This window comes from Sorex fumeus, unplaced genomic scaffold, assembly GCF_029834395.1.
Source record: "Sorex fumeus unplaced genomic scaffold, SorFum_2.1 ptg000265l, whole genome shotgun sequence".
NCBI classification, from domain to species: domain Eukaryota; kingdom Metazoa; phylum Chordata; class Mammalia; order Eulipotyphla; family Soricidae; genus Sorex; species Sorex fumeus.
In genome coordinates this window covers 39,822,719-39,837,219 of record NW_026606322.1, presented here as the reverse complement: position 1 = coordinate 39,837,219, position 14,501 = coordinate 39,822,719, and positions in this window count along the sequence as shown.

The following is a 14,501-nucleotide window of genomic DNA, read 5'->3' as shown; positions in this document are numbered from 1 at the left end:
CCTAATTTTCCTGTAAATCATGTGTAATTTTTATTTATTTGGAGGCAGGAGAGGCAAAAACCTACTGCACTTAATTCTTACTCCTGGCTCTGCATTCAGAGATCACTTCTGGCAGTGCTCAGGTGTTTGCTCAATTCTGTGTTTGTGTACATTTCTGTGTATACTCAATTCCTCTCTTTTTTGTTGTTATTGTTGCTTATTTTAAAGGGTATGTGACAAAAATATTTATGATCCCATCCTCAAAATTTTAGTAAAGGATTATCGGCATATGTTTTTCAAAAACTCCTGCTATAATCTGAAAACTGGCATTTACCTGATCCCCTCTAAATTCTACTTCTCGGAACATCTTGCAAATAACAGGGTAAGTATAAGTCAACTAATTAAGAACTGTCCTTATGAGCTTACCCTATGTTTTTTGCTCTGAGTTTGATCCTGTTTACCACAGCTCTCATCTTGAGTGATGGATTTCACTTCTTGGCACTCATATTTCCTTCTCTTCCTGTCAATACTTCCGTTGACTTTTTCGAGATACACTATTGCTAAAGTCACCAATCTCTGCATTCTCTACATTGCTCTGGTCACAGCTTTACTACATATCTCTGTAGTTTTCAAATGACTGTAGCATGACTGACAAGTAAAAAGAACAATAATATACCTTATCTTATTTTGTTTAAAATGTATGTCAGCATATATGATTTCGGTTTTTCACTTCTTCACTTCAATATGGTTTGAAGAAGAAAATACAGAAAGAATCAGAAAGACATTGTTCTCAAACTACAAGACTTCTTGTTTACTTAAAATCATGTGACTTAAATGTTTAAATAAACAAATGTAAGAAGCCTTCTTATTAATTACTATGATGAAAATAACTCCTTTATCTATTTACCTAGCTAAATATCTCAATGTCTCTCATAACATTTAAATTTCAAAGAATAAAGAAGAGGGTATTAATGATTATATAGTAAATCTTGAATAAATGAATGGACTGAAAAAATGTGGTAAGTTAAAAATGAGCACATTCCAGCAATACAATAGCCAAAGTGTGGAAACAACTCAAATGTTCATGACTAGATGACTGACTAAAAACTCATGATAGATATATACTACCGAATACTACTTAACTATAACCAAAGTAAAATGCTATTTGCTGCTACATGGATGGATCTGAGAGTATGAAGTGAGTGAAATTAATCAGAAAAAGAACAGATCCAGAGTGATATCTCTGGAGTGGGGTAGGATATAAATAAAGCTGGTAGGGAGATAACAAATACCAAAAAAACAAGAACTAAGAACTGGTAACTAATAGTAATGGTAGCTAATATCCCCCAGGGGATAGGGGAGAATGGAATGGGAAGGATACACTGAGGCAATGGCAGAGAAAAGTTGGCTCTCTGGTGAAGTGTGTGGTTCTGAAAGGGTTTATGCAAGAAACCCTACTGTTATCAATCTTTATTGTAACCTCTGGTGCCTAAAATAAAATTTAAAATTAAAAAAGGATTAAAGTGTCTTTTAACTGAATTATTAAGTCAGAAGAATGAATACATATTATAGTAATGGAAAAATAAAACTTCCAATATTCTCTGTTTAATAGGCACTGTAAAGTTATTATATTGTGTGTGCATGTTAAAATACTTTCTAATTTCGTTTTAATTTAAAGTGTCATTTAAATTTAATTTTCAAACATATATTTTAAAGTCAATATGCAAAGCTCTGAGTTAGATGAGTCAAATAGTAAACTGTTCCAACCCTTGAAGTGAATTTGAAATATGAGAACATACAAAATACAATAATTTTGTATGCATTATTTTCTCATTTTATATCTGTTTCACTGAAAGAGACTCTATTTAATATGAATTATTTAGAAGTCTATTTTTGTTGTTAACTTTGTATTAAGATACCAAATCTAAACCATAAATCTATTTTCTGTGAATGATATTCAGTTCTAGTATGCTAGGTACTATTTTGTTTTAAATTGAAGATTTTATTTGGTTTATTTTTTTAATTGTTTTCATATACTTCTGAGAATACTTTGCAGAAGTAAGAAGTAAATAATAGTTCAGACTCTCCAATCATTTGAAGAATCTTTAGGACTAAAAATTTATAAATATGAATAGGTATATCCTAAACATGTAAATAAGTGTAGGTATGGTACAGCACTTACAACATCAGTAGAGTCATGGAAGTATACAGTAGTAGTTTTTTAATACAGACTAAATATATATAAATTGAAATTAACTGAATTCACGATCACATCACGACCATCCTGTTGTTCGTCGATTGCCTCGAGCAGGCCCCAGTAACGTGTCCTTTGTCCTAGCCCTGAGATTTTTTTTTTAAGTGCCATATTCAAGGCTCTTTCAGGGTTAGGAGAATGAGACCCATCATTGTTACTGGTATATGTCATATTGGGTATACCACGGGGAGTTTGCCAGACTCTGACTTGTGGGCAGGTTACATTCGGTAGCCTGCCAGTTTGTCCAAAGTAGGAATGAGATGATAAGATGTCATAAGATGTCCGGGAGCTGAGTGTGATAATCTCTGGATCCTGGCCGTTGTTGGGGTTACACGGCAGTTGGTGGGTGTAACTGTCTAGCTACTGGCAGGTCCAGTCCCAAACCATGCAGGCTTGGAGATCTCAGCCCCAGGTCCCACACACCTGGGTTCCTCTGCCAGTTCTTTTATGCGTGAGGCTCATCCAAGTGTGTGGAGTGTGGTCCCAGCATGGCCTTGCTGAGGCCCGGAGGTTTTCAGCTGTTTTAAATTAAAACATTAAAAATTAAAATTAAATTGATTTAAAACAGCACAAAGAATATGTTCTAAACAGACTGATAATCATTCCAACCATATGTCTTGATTCAAGAGTTATAAAACTTTAGGTGGCAACTTTTCTATATGTCACAGTGATGGAGAACAATAGAACTAAGGGAGTCAGAAGGGTAGTTTAGTAGATAAAGTATTTGTCTTGCTAGCAGCAAACTGGGTTTGTTCCCCAGTACCCAGTATGGTCCCTATCAAAGGAGTGATCCCTGAGTGTGGAGCCAGGAGTAAGTCCTGAGCACCATTGGGTATGCCCCACTTCAAAAACAATACCTCATAGCTAAGGTTGGTGGCATATTTTCAATACAGAATTCAAAAAATCATTTCACAGGAAGATAAGAATGGTCATGAAAAAAGTAAATGCTACAACAGTGTTAAATGATCTACTACTACAGGATCTATGATGAAAATCTCATAATTCTATACATGCTATTTTGAGCTGGCTAGATACTGTCTTATTTTTGCTACATCAATCAGCCTTCTAAGAAATTTATATTATGCAATATGAAATGTTAAATTTCATTTCATCCCTTCCCAGTTTCTTTTTAGAAGGGACAGCATGGCTAAACAAAATAAAACACGGGATATTGTATGAACTAGTTTAATAGGAAGGGTCAAATGGATGAAAAAGTGTTGCACTCTAATAGCATTTTGAAATTTTAAAATAAAAATAGCACTGTCTTCCTGCTGTTCATTGATTTCCTCGAGCAGGCACCAGTAACGTCTCCATGGTGAGACTTGTTGCTATGTTTTTAACAAATCCAATATGCCACCGGGAGCCTGCCAGGCTCTGCAGTGAGGGTGGGATACCCTTGGCAGCTTGCCAGGCTCTCTGAGAGGGAAAATGAAAGTAAAATCAATTTTTCATACCCATTTGATTTGTTCCCTACACATCCTTGAAAATGCTTGAGTTAAAGAGGGAGGTATGAGTGTGCCCTACCAGTACTATGTTTTCTGCAACCAAAGCTATTTTTGTGGGGCAAAAGATGTAGCGCAAAGGAATAATACTCATGTAATATATTAAGGTCACAAGTCCTATCCACAGAGCCACATGTCGCCCTTGGCATCTTGGGATGTATTTCTGGTAGATTCTAACACTAACACTACTAGTCAAAGTAGATGCTGAGCATTCAGTTCAGCACAGAAGTCAACATATCACTGGGAAAAACTTCTTGTACCCCTAGCACTGCTGAGAAGGACCCTAACAAAATTAAAATCAGCGATGCTTTTTGTAGTAGATTATATAACATTGGGCCCAGCAATAGCATAGAGGGTAGGGCATTTGCCTTGCACGTGGCCGACCCAGATTCAATTCCTCTGTCCCTCTCGGAGAGCCAGGCAGGCTACTCAGCATATTCCTACTCCCCGGCAAAGCCTGGCAAGCTGCCCATGATGTATTCATTATGCCAAAAACAGTAACAACAAGCCTCACAATGGAGATATTACTGGTGCCCACTTGAGCAAATCAATTAACAACGGCAGGACAGTGCTACAGTGCTATATAACATTGCATATGGAGGTAATTAACCTTGCACAAACATGCCTGTGAAAGAAAATAAGTTTTTTAATACCTCCAATAGAATCTGAGAAATTATATACTTTTATAAATTATGGATGTATTAGATATGTATTTTTAATCCATTTTCTTAGTCATTATTGCATTCATTTAATTGTTTATTTTGCGTGAGACTTGGAACTAATCACACAATGAATAGCTTAAAAAGGTGTTGACTTTTTTTTTTTTCAAATATCTCACATGTCTTTTTGATAAAATTGCTGTGGAAGGGCAAATAGCATTTGATTAGTATATCCAGAAAGAGTCAAATTAAGTTCAATTTATGGCAGAAAGACTATTCAATACAAGGCATGTATTTGTCACTTTTATGTTTTCCAATTTTCTCATAGGACGTAAGTTCAAGGAGTCTATGTCCATTAATATTGCAATTCCTAATTACCTATTCTCTGTTTGTCAGAGAAAGAAAAAAACTTTTTCTTATAGTATCTAGTTGGCAGTTAGCAAATTGATGTTTATGTTGAAAACCAGAAAATATTCCATTTTTATGAAAGCAATATAATATTCCTTTAGTAGTAAATTTCTTATATAATATTTCAATATGATACTCTTATGCACTGTACTTACATGTTATGAGTTACATTCTGATTCAAAGAAAAAAATCAGTTTGACATCTAGGACCCTGGGATGCTCACCATCGAGAGCCTCTTCCTGTTCGTTCCCAATGCTGTGCTGGTCTTCTTTCTCCCCCAGGTCAGTTTGTCTATCAGTGACTTGAACCCAGGATTTGTCTTTCTCCATGTATGCACCCCAGGCATCCTCTAGGACCCTGGGACACTCACCATAACTGAGATTCTTACTGTTTATCCTCAACGCTGTGTGGATTTTCTTCCTCCCGCAGGTTGTAACCCCCCCTTAAACCAGATACCTGCAGGGGGCGTGACCTCTTCAGAAGTGGGCGTGGCTTTTGTAGAAGTGGGCGTGACCTAATTTGAGGCAGGCAGGTGCTCACGCGAACACAGGTAATCTACTCATACCCAGCAATCTCAAGTGACATCTCAGTCTCCATACCTCCTTACCAACATGAAGAAACAGTGCAAATCCCCACCACATGGAGAGGGCAATGAAGAGTCTAGAAACCTCAGTAGGTACTACTCACCTAAGGGACCTCTCTGAGAAAGAATTCAGATATGAAGTAATCGGATATTTGATAAACTCAATGAAAAAAGTGAGACAGATAACCAGTAAATTAAAGGAGGACATGAAAGAAACAATCAAGAAATTATGGGAAGAAATGAGAGCAGAAACTGGAAAGCTACATACAGAATTGTCAGGAATAACAGATTCGGTAGATGAAATAAAAAACTTAGTATATGCCCTCAACAGTAGAACGTCCACAGCTGAAGACAGAATCAGTGAGCTGGAAGATAAGCTGCATGAAGCCAACAGGCAACAACAAACAATGGCAAGAGAACTCAAAACATCTCAAGAGCGAATCGGAGTCCTAGGAGATGATTACAAGAGGAACAACATTAGAATCATTGGAGTGCCAGAAGGTCAGGGAAACAATCCCAATGAAAAAGTTACGGTTAAACAAAACATTGCTGAAAAGTTCTCAGAGCTAGACACTGCAGCCATTCAGATTCAGGAGGCCCGAAGGTGTCAGCTGAAAGAGACCGTAACAAAAACACTCCAAGACATATCATAGTTAGAATGATGGGCACCGGGGATAGAGACACAATACTGCAAGCAGCAAGATTAAAGAAGGAAATCACATAAAAAGGAGCACCCCATAGATTCACAGCAGACCTATCAGAGGAAACCCTCCAAACCCAAAGGCAATGGTGGAATATAGTGAAAAAAACTTACTGAAATAAATGCTTCACCAAGAATTCTCTATCCGGCAAAACTCTCACTCAAACTCAAAGGAAAGGTACACTATTTTGTGAATAAACAGCAGCTCAGGAACTTCATAGACTCAAAAACCAAACCTAAAAGAAGAGCTAAAGGAGCTACTGTCAGACAAGACAAACCCTACAAGCACAACAGACCCTTACAGAAAGATGACACAAAACCCCATAACAATAATCTCTCTCAATGTCAACCATCTAAATTCACCAATTAAGAGACACAGAGTGGCAAAATGGATTCAGAGACAGAACCAAATATTCTTCTGCCTACAAGAAACTCATCTCAACAGTCATAACAAACACAGACTCGAAGTTAAAGGATGGAAAACAATCCTGCAAGCAAACAGCTCCCTAAAAAAAGCTGGGATGGCCATACTATAATCCGACAACATAAATTTCAGGTTGAAAAATATTAGAAGGGACAGCGAAGGCCATTTTCTCTTCATCAAGGGATACATACAACAGGAAGAAATCATACTCTTACATGTTTATGCACCTAATGAGGGAACAGCTAAATATTTAAAACAATTGTTAACAGACTTCAAGGAGGACATTGCTAGAAACACAGTGGAGACTTGAACATTGCCCTATCACCTCTAGGTAGATCAACAAGAACAAAATTCAGCAAAAAAACATTGGCTTTGAATGAAGAAATAGAAGAGAAAGGATTTATAGACCTATACAGGGCTTTACACCCCAAAAAGAAAGAATACACACTCTCCTCCAGTGCACACAAAACAGTTTCCAAAATAGGCCATGTTCCAGTCCACAGAACATACCTGAATAGAATCAGGAAGATAGAAATAGTATCAACAATATTTTTAGACCACGATGCACTGAGAATAGAAATGAATCACACACAGACACGGAAAACCAAATCAAACGCCTGGAAATTAAACAACTCAATGTTAAACAACTAGTGGGTAAGGAAGGAAGTCAATGACAAAATCAAAAGATACCTGGGTACAAATGAGAATAAAGACACGAGCTACCAGAATCTATGTTACACAGCTAAAGCCATGTTAAGGGGAAAATTCATAGCTCTGCAACCACTTCTCAGGAAGGAAGAAAGGATGCCCAAAAGCAACTTGACTTCACAGCTCAAGATCTTAGAAAAGGATCAACAGAAGGAGCCCAAATCAGGCAGAAGGAAAGAGATCACAAAATTTAGAGCAGAAATCAACGACATGGAAACCAAAAAAAAAAAAAAATCCGAGAGATCAATGAAACCAAGAAATGGTTCTTCGAGAAAATAAACAAAATATACCACAGCAACACTCACAAAGAAAGAGAATCCTAATAACCCAAATCAGAAATGAGAAGTGGGATGTCACAAGAGAAACTAAAGAAATTCAAAAGATCATCAGAGAATGTATGTATGCCACGAAACAATGTATGTATGCCACGAAACAAGAGAACCTAGAAGAAATAGATAAATTCCTGGATTCCTATAATCTCCCAAAACTGAATCAAGAATTTGGTCTAGAGTATCTGAATAGACCTATTTACATCAAGGAAATTGAAACTGTAATCAAAAGTCTTCCCAAAAACAAAAGCCCAGGTCCAGATGGATTCGCTAGTGAATATTTCCAGACATTTAAAAAGGACCTATGTCAGTTCTTCTCAAGCTTTTTCAGCAAATTGAAGAAACAGAAACTTTCCCAATCAGTTTCTATGAAGCCCTTATCTCTCTAATATCAAAAAGAAACAATGACACAACAAGAAAAGAAAACTACAGGCCAATATTCCTGATGAACATGGATGTGAAGATTCTCAACAAAATACTTGCAAATAGAATTCAACAACTCATCAAAAAGATCATACACCAGGAGCATAGGGGATGCATCCCAGGGATGCAAGGATGGTTTATCACTTGGAAGTCAATCAACATAACCCATCATATCAACAAAAGAAAACATAAAAACCATATGATCATATCAATAGATGCAGACAAAGTATTTTTCTAGATCCAGCACCCATTTATGATGAAAACCCTCACCAAAAGTGGTATATAGGGGACTTTTCTTAATATATTTAAAGCCCTCTACCACAAGCCTACAGCGAGCATCATCCTCAGTGGGGAAAAACTGAGAGCCTTGCCTCTAAGATCAGGGATGAAACAAGGATGCTCACTCTCTCCACTGCTATTCAATATAGTACTGGAAGTACTTGCAGTAGCGTTTAGATAGAAAAAAAGATATTAAGGGCATTCAGGTAGGAAAGGAAGAAATCAAGCTCTCACTATTTGTAGATAATATGATACTATACTTAGAGAACCCTAAAACCTCTATCAAGTAACTCCTAGAAACAATAGGCTTGTATAGTTAAGTTGCAGGCCATAAAATTAATACCCAAACGTCAATGGCTTTCCTATAAGCAAATAGTGAAAGAGAAGGAAGTGCCATGAAAAAAACTATCCCATTCACAATTGTGCCTGAGAAAATAAAGTACCTAGGAATGAGCTTAACTGAGGAAGTAAAGGACCTGTACAAAGAAAACTACAAAAGCTACTTCAGGAAATAAAAAAGGACACAAGAAAATGGAAAGACATATTCTGCTCATGGATCGGGAAAATTAACATTGTCAAAACGGCAATACTTTAAAAAGCATTGTACAAATTCAATGCAATCCCTATAAGGATACCCATGACATTCTTCAAAGAAATGGAACAAACAATCCTGAAATTTATATGGAACAATAAGCCCCCACAAATAGCTAAAGCAATTCTTGGAGAAAAATTGGGAGGATTCAACCTTCCTAACTTCAAATTCTACTACAAAGCAGTAATACTTAAAACAGCATTATACTGGAAGAATGGCAGAGCTGTAGACGAGTGGAACAGGGTTTAATATACTGACATCTTCCCACAAACATATGATCATCTAATCTTAGATAAGGGAGCAAGAAATGTGAAGTGAAGCAAGGAAAATCTCTTTAACAAATTGAGCTGGCAAAACTGGACAGCTACATGCAAAAAATGGGCTCAGATCTCTGCCTAACACCATGTACAAAAGTAATATCAAAATGTATTAAAGACCTAAACATCAGACTAGAATCATAGGGTACATTGAAGCCAAAGTTTGCAAAACCCTCCACAACATTGATGCCAATGGTATCTTCAAAGATGTCATGCCACTGGCCAAGCAAGTGAAAACATACATAGACAAATGGGACTATCTTAAACTAAGAAGCTTCTGCATGTGGAAAGAAACAGTGACCAAAATACAAAGACAGTCTCCAGAATGGGAAAGCATATTCGCCTGATACCCATCCGACAAGTGGTTGATATCAAGGATATACAAAGTACTGGTTGAACTCCACAAGAAGAAATCATCCAACCCCATCAAAAAATGGGGCGACAAAATGAACAGAAACTTTCTCAAGGAAAAATCCGAAAGGCAAAAAGGCACATGAGAAAATACTCTGTATGATTAATTCTCAGGGAGATGCACATCAAAAGAACAATAAGTTATCATCTCACACCACAGGGACTGGCCCACATCCAAAAGAACAAAAGCAACCAGTGTTGGTGCAGATGTGGTGAGGAAGGGACCTTCCTTCACTGCTGGTGGGAATGCCGACAGGTTCAGCACTTTTGGAAAACAGTATGGACAATTAACAAAAAATTAGAAATTGAGCTCCCATTTGACCCAGCAATACCACTCCTGGGAATATTTCCCAGAGAGACAAAAAAGTATAGTCAAAGTAACATCTGCACTTTTTTGTTCATTGCAGCACCATTTACAATAGCCAGAATCAAAAAAAAAAAACTGAGTGCATGAGAACATATGACTGGTTATAGAAACTTTGGTACATCTACACAATGGAGTACTATGTAGCTGTTAGAAAAGATGAAGTCATGAAATTTACATACAAGTGGTAATACTTGGAAAGTATCATGCCAAGTTAAATGAGTCAGAGAGGGACAAACAGAAAGATTGCATTCATCTGGGGAACATAAAGTAACAAACTAGAGACTAACACCCAAGAATAGCCAAGATAAGTACCAGGAGGTTTATCCATGGCTTGGAGGCCAGCCTCACATGCTAGGGAAAAAGGCAGCTCAGATAGAGAAGGGAGCGCCAAATAAAGAGTTTTGGGAGGATTCTCCCAGGATGGGTGATGCATGCTGAAAGTAGATTATAGACCAGACATGATTGCCACTCAATACCTCTTTTGCAAATCACAGTTCCCAAAATGAGAGAAAGAACAAAAGGGAATTTTCTGCCACAGAGGCAGGGTGGGATGGGGGGAGGAGCATAGGAGGGATACTGGGATCATTGGTGGTGGAGAATGGGCACTGGTGGAGGGATGGATTCTCGATCATTGTATAACTGAAACTCAAGCACAAAAATTTGTAAGCCTACAGCTGTACCTCATAGTGTTTAACTAATAAAATTTTTTTAAAAATCAGCTTGAAAATCTTTTCTTAAAATGGTATCTTCCCTGATTTTTATTTATTTTTTTAGTTTTTATTAGAGAAACTCCATGAGGTACAGTTGTAGACTTACAAATTTTTGTGCTTGGGTTTCATTTATATGATGATCAAGTACCCATTCCTCCACCAGTGTCCATTTTACACCATTACGGGTCCCAGTATCCTTCCCACCCTGCCTCTGTGGCAAGGCATTACCTTTTGTTCTCTCCCTCTCCTTTTGGGTGTTGTGGTTTACAAAAGAGGCATTGCGTGGCAATCATGTTTGGTCTATAGTCTACTTTCAGCATGCTTCTCCCATCCTGGGAGGATCCTCCTAACACCCTTTATTTGGTGCTCCCTTCTCTATCTAAGCTCCCTTTTCCCCTAGCGTGTGTGGGCTCCAAGCCATCGAGCAAAATTCCTGGTACTAATCTCGGCCATTCTTGGGTGTTAGTCTCCCATTTTTGTTACTTTATGTTCTCCAGGTGAATTCAATCTTTCGATGTCTATACCTCTCTTTCTGACTCATTTTGCTTAACATGCTATTTTCCAAGTAGTACCACTTGTATGTAAATTTCATGATCTTTAAAGGTCTCTATGTCATATTCTGGTATCTTTCCATAGTTTGTGTCAAAAAAACTTAAGTAGGGGCTGGGGTAATAGCACAGCAGGTAAAGTGTTTGCCTTGCATGCTGCCAACCCGGGTTTGATTCCCACCATCCCATATGGCTCCCTGAGCACTTCCAGGTCTAATTCCTGAGTGCAGAGCCAGGAGTAACCCCTTTGCATCAGGGATGTGACCCAAAAATCAAAATAAATAAATAAATAAATAAATAAAAAACCTTAAGTAAAGACCTTGCTAGGAATATATTTAAAACCACTTTTCAACAAATAATAATAAGTAGAATCTAGAGTTTCTATTAGTGTTTTTCCTTGGGCTTGGCCTTATTAGTAGAAAATTCTTTGAGCTGAGATCACTTGCAAATATTCTAAAACCACTGCCATCACGAAGGCAAAATTCTATCATAATAAATCTATCTATATATATTTGAAATGGAATTCATTTTCTACTGTTTAATTTTAATTTTATTTACTTTTATATTACTTTATGGGGCAAGTTCTATTTGGGCAATAACAACTGATGATACTTAATGCCTATCCCCAGCTCTGTGCCTGGGAGACTATCCCTGATGGTACTTGAGAGCCTCCTTGCCTGCCCCCAGCAGAAATTGGGGAACCTGTACGGTGCAGGGCTCACAAGAGTCAGTAGCATTTGAGCAAGGGCCTCAATTGCTAGTTGTATCTCTATCCAGGTTTTTTAATTGAAATATATTATCGTATGCTCATATGGCTCAGCTCCACACATCCCAGCAGGCTGTTCAATTTACCTGTGATTACTCACAAGTTTTGGCACATTCCTGAACCCGACACGTCGGTTCAATAATATCAGAGAAAAAATAAGCATTATATTTGGAATTAGCCACGGAAGAGACTGGCAAGCTCCCAATGTCTTACTCGATATGCCAAATACAGTAACAATAACAGGTCTCATTCCTGTGACCCTGAAAAGAGCCTCCAATTGTTGGGAAGGATGAGTAAGGAGAGGCTGCTAAAATCTCAGGTTTGGGATGAATGGAGACGTTACTGGCACCCACTCGACTAAATCAATGAACAATGGGATGACAGTGATAGAGTGTTACAGTGATATTATTGTATGGTCCCCTTTGTCCACTACTATATGGTCTCATGGTTGGTTTAGAAATACTATAGGAACACAAATAGAATTTTTGTGGAACATGAAACTGTCCCCTCTATTTCCTCCCTTCTCAGATTCCAATTTGCTTCTTTCCAATACTATATGCATTCATGTATTAAAGAAGAACAAATACATGTACCGTATGTACACATCTTTTGTGCTTTGAAAAATTCACTATGACAAGAGATTAAGGCATTATTTTTGAATTATTTGCAATGCAAATCTAAAATAAGAAGTAATATGCTAGTATATGAATGTCTTAAGTATTTCTTTCTAAAGCCAATCAATATAAAGTTGGTTTTCTAGCCTATCTGTAATAAGCATGTTATGAACCTTATATATGAATTCTTTAATCAATTTAGATTTTTAACTTCTAAATGAATTGGTAAAAAGCATGTTATGTATACATATGCATTCTATATAATATTCCTAAAACATTTGAACAACAAAATATTGCTGTCTTAAAATTTAAATAGACATAAAATGTGAACTTTATTGAAAAACTTGAACCTTTTTAAGTGAGAATGACTTGCAAATATAGATTCATCAGTTGCAAATGCACCGTTCTGACAGGTAATGAATATAATGGAGGTGGAATTGTTCTGTGGATGCAGAAAGGATATGAAAAGTTTCTATAACTTCCACTAAACTATGAAACTAAATCTTCCCTTAAAATAAAAAACTATTAAATACAAAAGAGTGACAAAAAATTAGAGAAATTGAAAGGCTTCATAAACTAATATTAGGAACCCCATATTAGTCCCACATTGTAATGATTTAATGCTAGGCAGGCATTTTGGACAGGGCATCCAGGTTTATCTTTAACCTAGCTTACACAATCACTGGCATAAATTCTGGGAAAGCAGGAGAATAAGTAAAGGTGCAGGACCGTAGGAAGAGTGGTAGGCTATAGCCTAAAGAGAGGAAAGGAAGTCAAATTGGGTTAATCAGAGCTAGCAGGTGAGGGCAGCAAGGGAGGGATAAGCCAATCAAGAAGAAACTCGACCATAGGATCCTGGGAGGGAGCCAATCCAGGGAGGAAGGTACAAACCTAAGTAAAGGGATAAAAGGGGATGCTAGCAGGGAGAAGGGGTCGCCCTCTTTGCAGGGGACCCTGAATGACCAGTATGTGTGTTTGGCGCGAATAAAGAACTTCTTTGCTCGCATTTTTGACTATCTCCTCCTCAGATCACGGACCCTAACAAAATCATAAAATTTTCATTCAACCACCTATATTTGAAATATCATATATAAAAAGATAACGTGTACTTATTACAAGAAAGAAAAGCAATTTACTCAATAGTAAAGTCAGAGTTCAGATACAATTTTGAAAGTAAGATGCAATTTTGTGAGGCTGGAAACAAAGGAAGAATGACAGTATCTCTAAGTTCTTGAACTCTTCTTAATGTCAGACTCACTCCTGTGCACTGTCTGAATACCTAATTGCATTGATTCCTCCTAACAGCCCTAGGAGGTTGATACTTACCTCTATTTTGCATAAGGAACTCAGACTTAAAGATAGCCTGGAAGTTCAAGGTCCAACAGAAAGTAAGTAGTGCATGTCAAATTTAAACCAGTTCTACTTGAGCATGTGCTCTTGATAAATAAATCATGACTATAATATACAAATGCAATGCAGGTTATTTGAAAGCAATCAATGAAATAAGTTCAGGTCATTCAAGTTAGATTATTTTCTCAGTTTACAATCCTGTTCTTTGTGCTCTATTTATCTGCAACTTTAAAATTGAAGAAATATTAAAGTACTTTTGTAGGACCAGAGTGTTAGGACCCACTTAGCCAACAAACTGCCATGACAGGCTCTGTGACCTCTGAGTGACTTAGGCCTCTTCCAGGAACGAAAAACTAGCTCATTTCTGGTAAACTTGGGTGGAGGGTCAGAAACTGTTAAAGCAGAAAAACCAGATGGTCATCCCTGGAATGAGATTAGGTCTCTGGAATGTAATTGCCAGGATGTGAGCTGAATGATGCAGACCAAAAGTAAATAAATAAATAAATGATATGTCACTGTCACTGTCCTCCCATTGTTCATCGATTTGCTCAAGTGGGCCCAGCAATGTCTCCATTTTG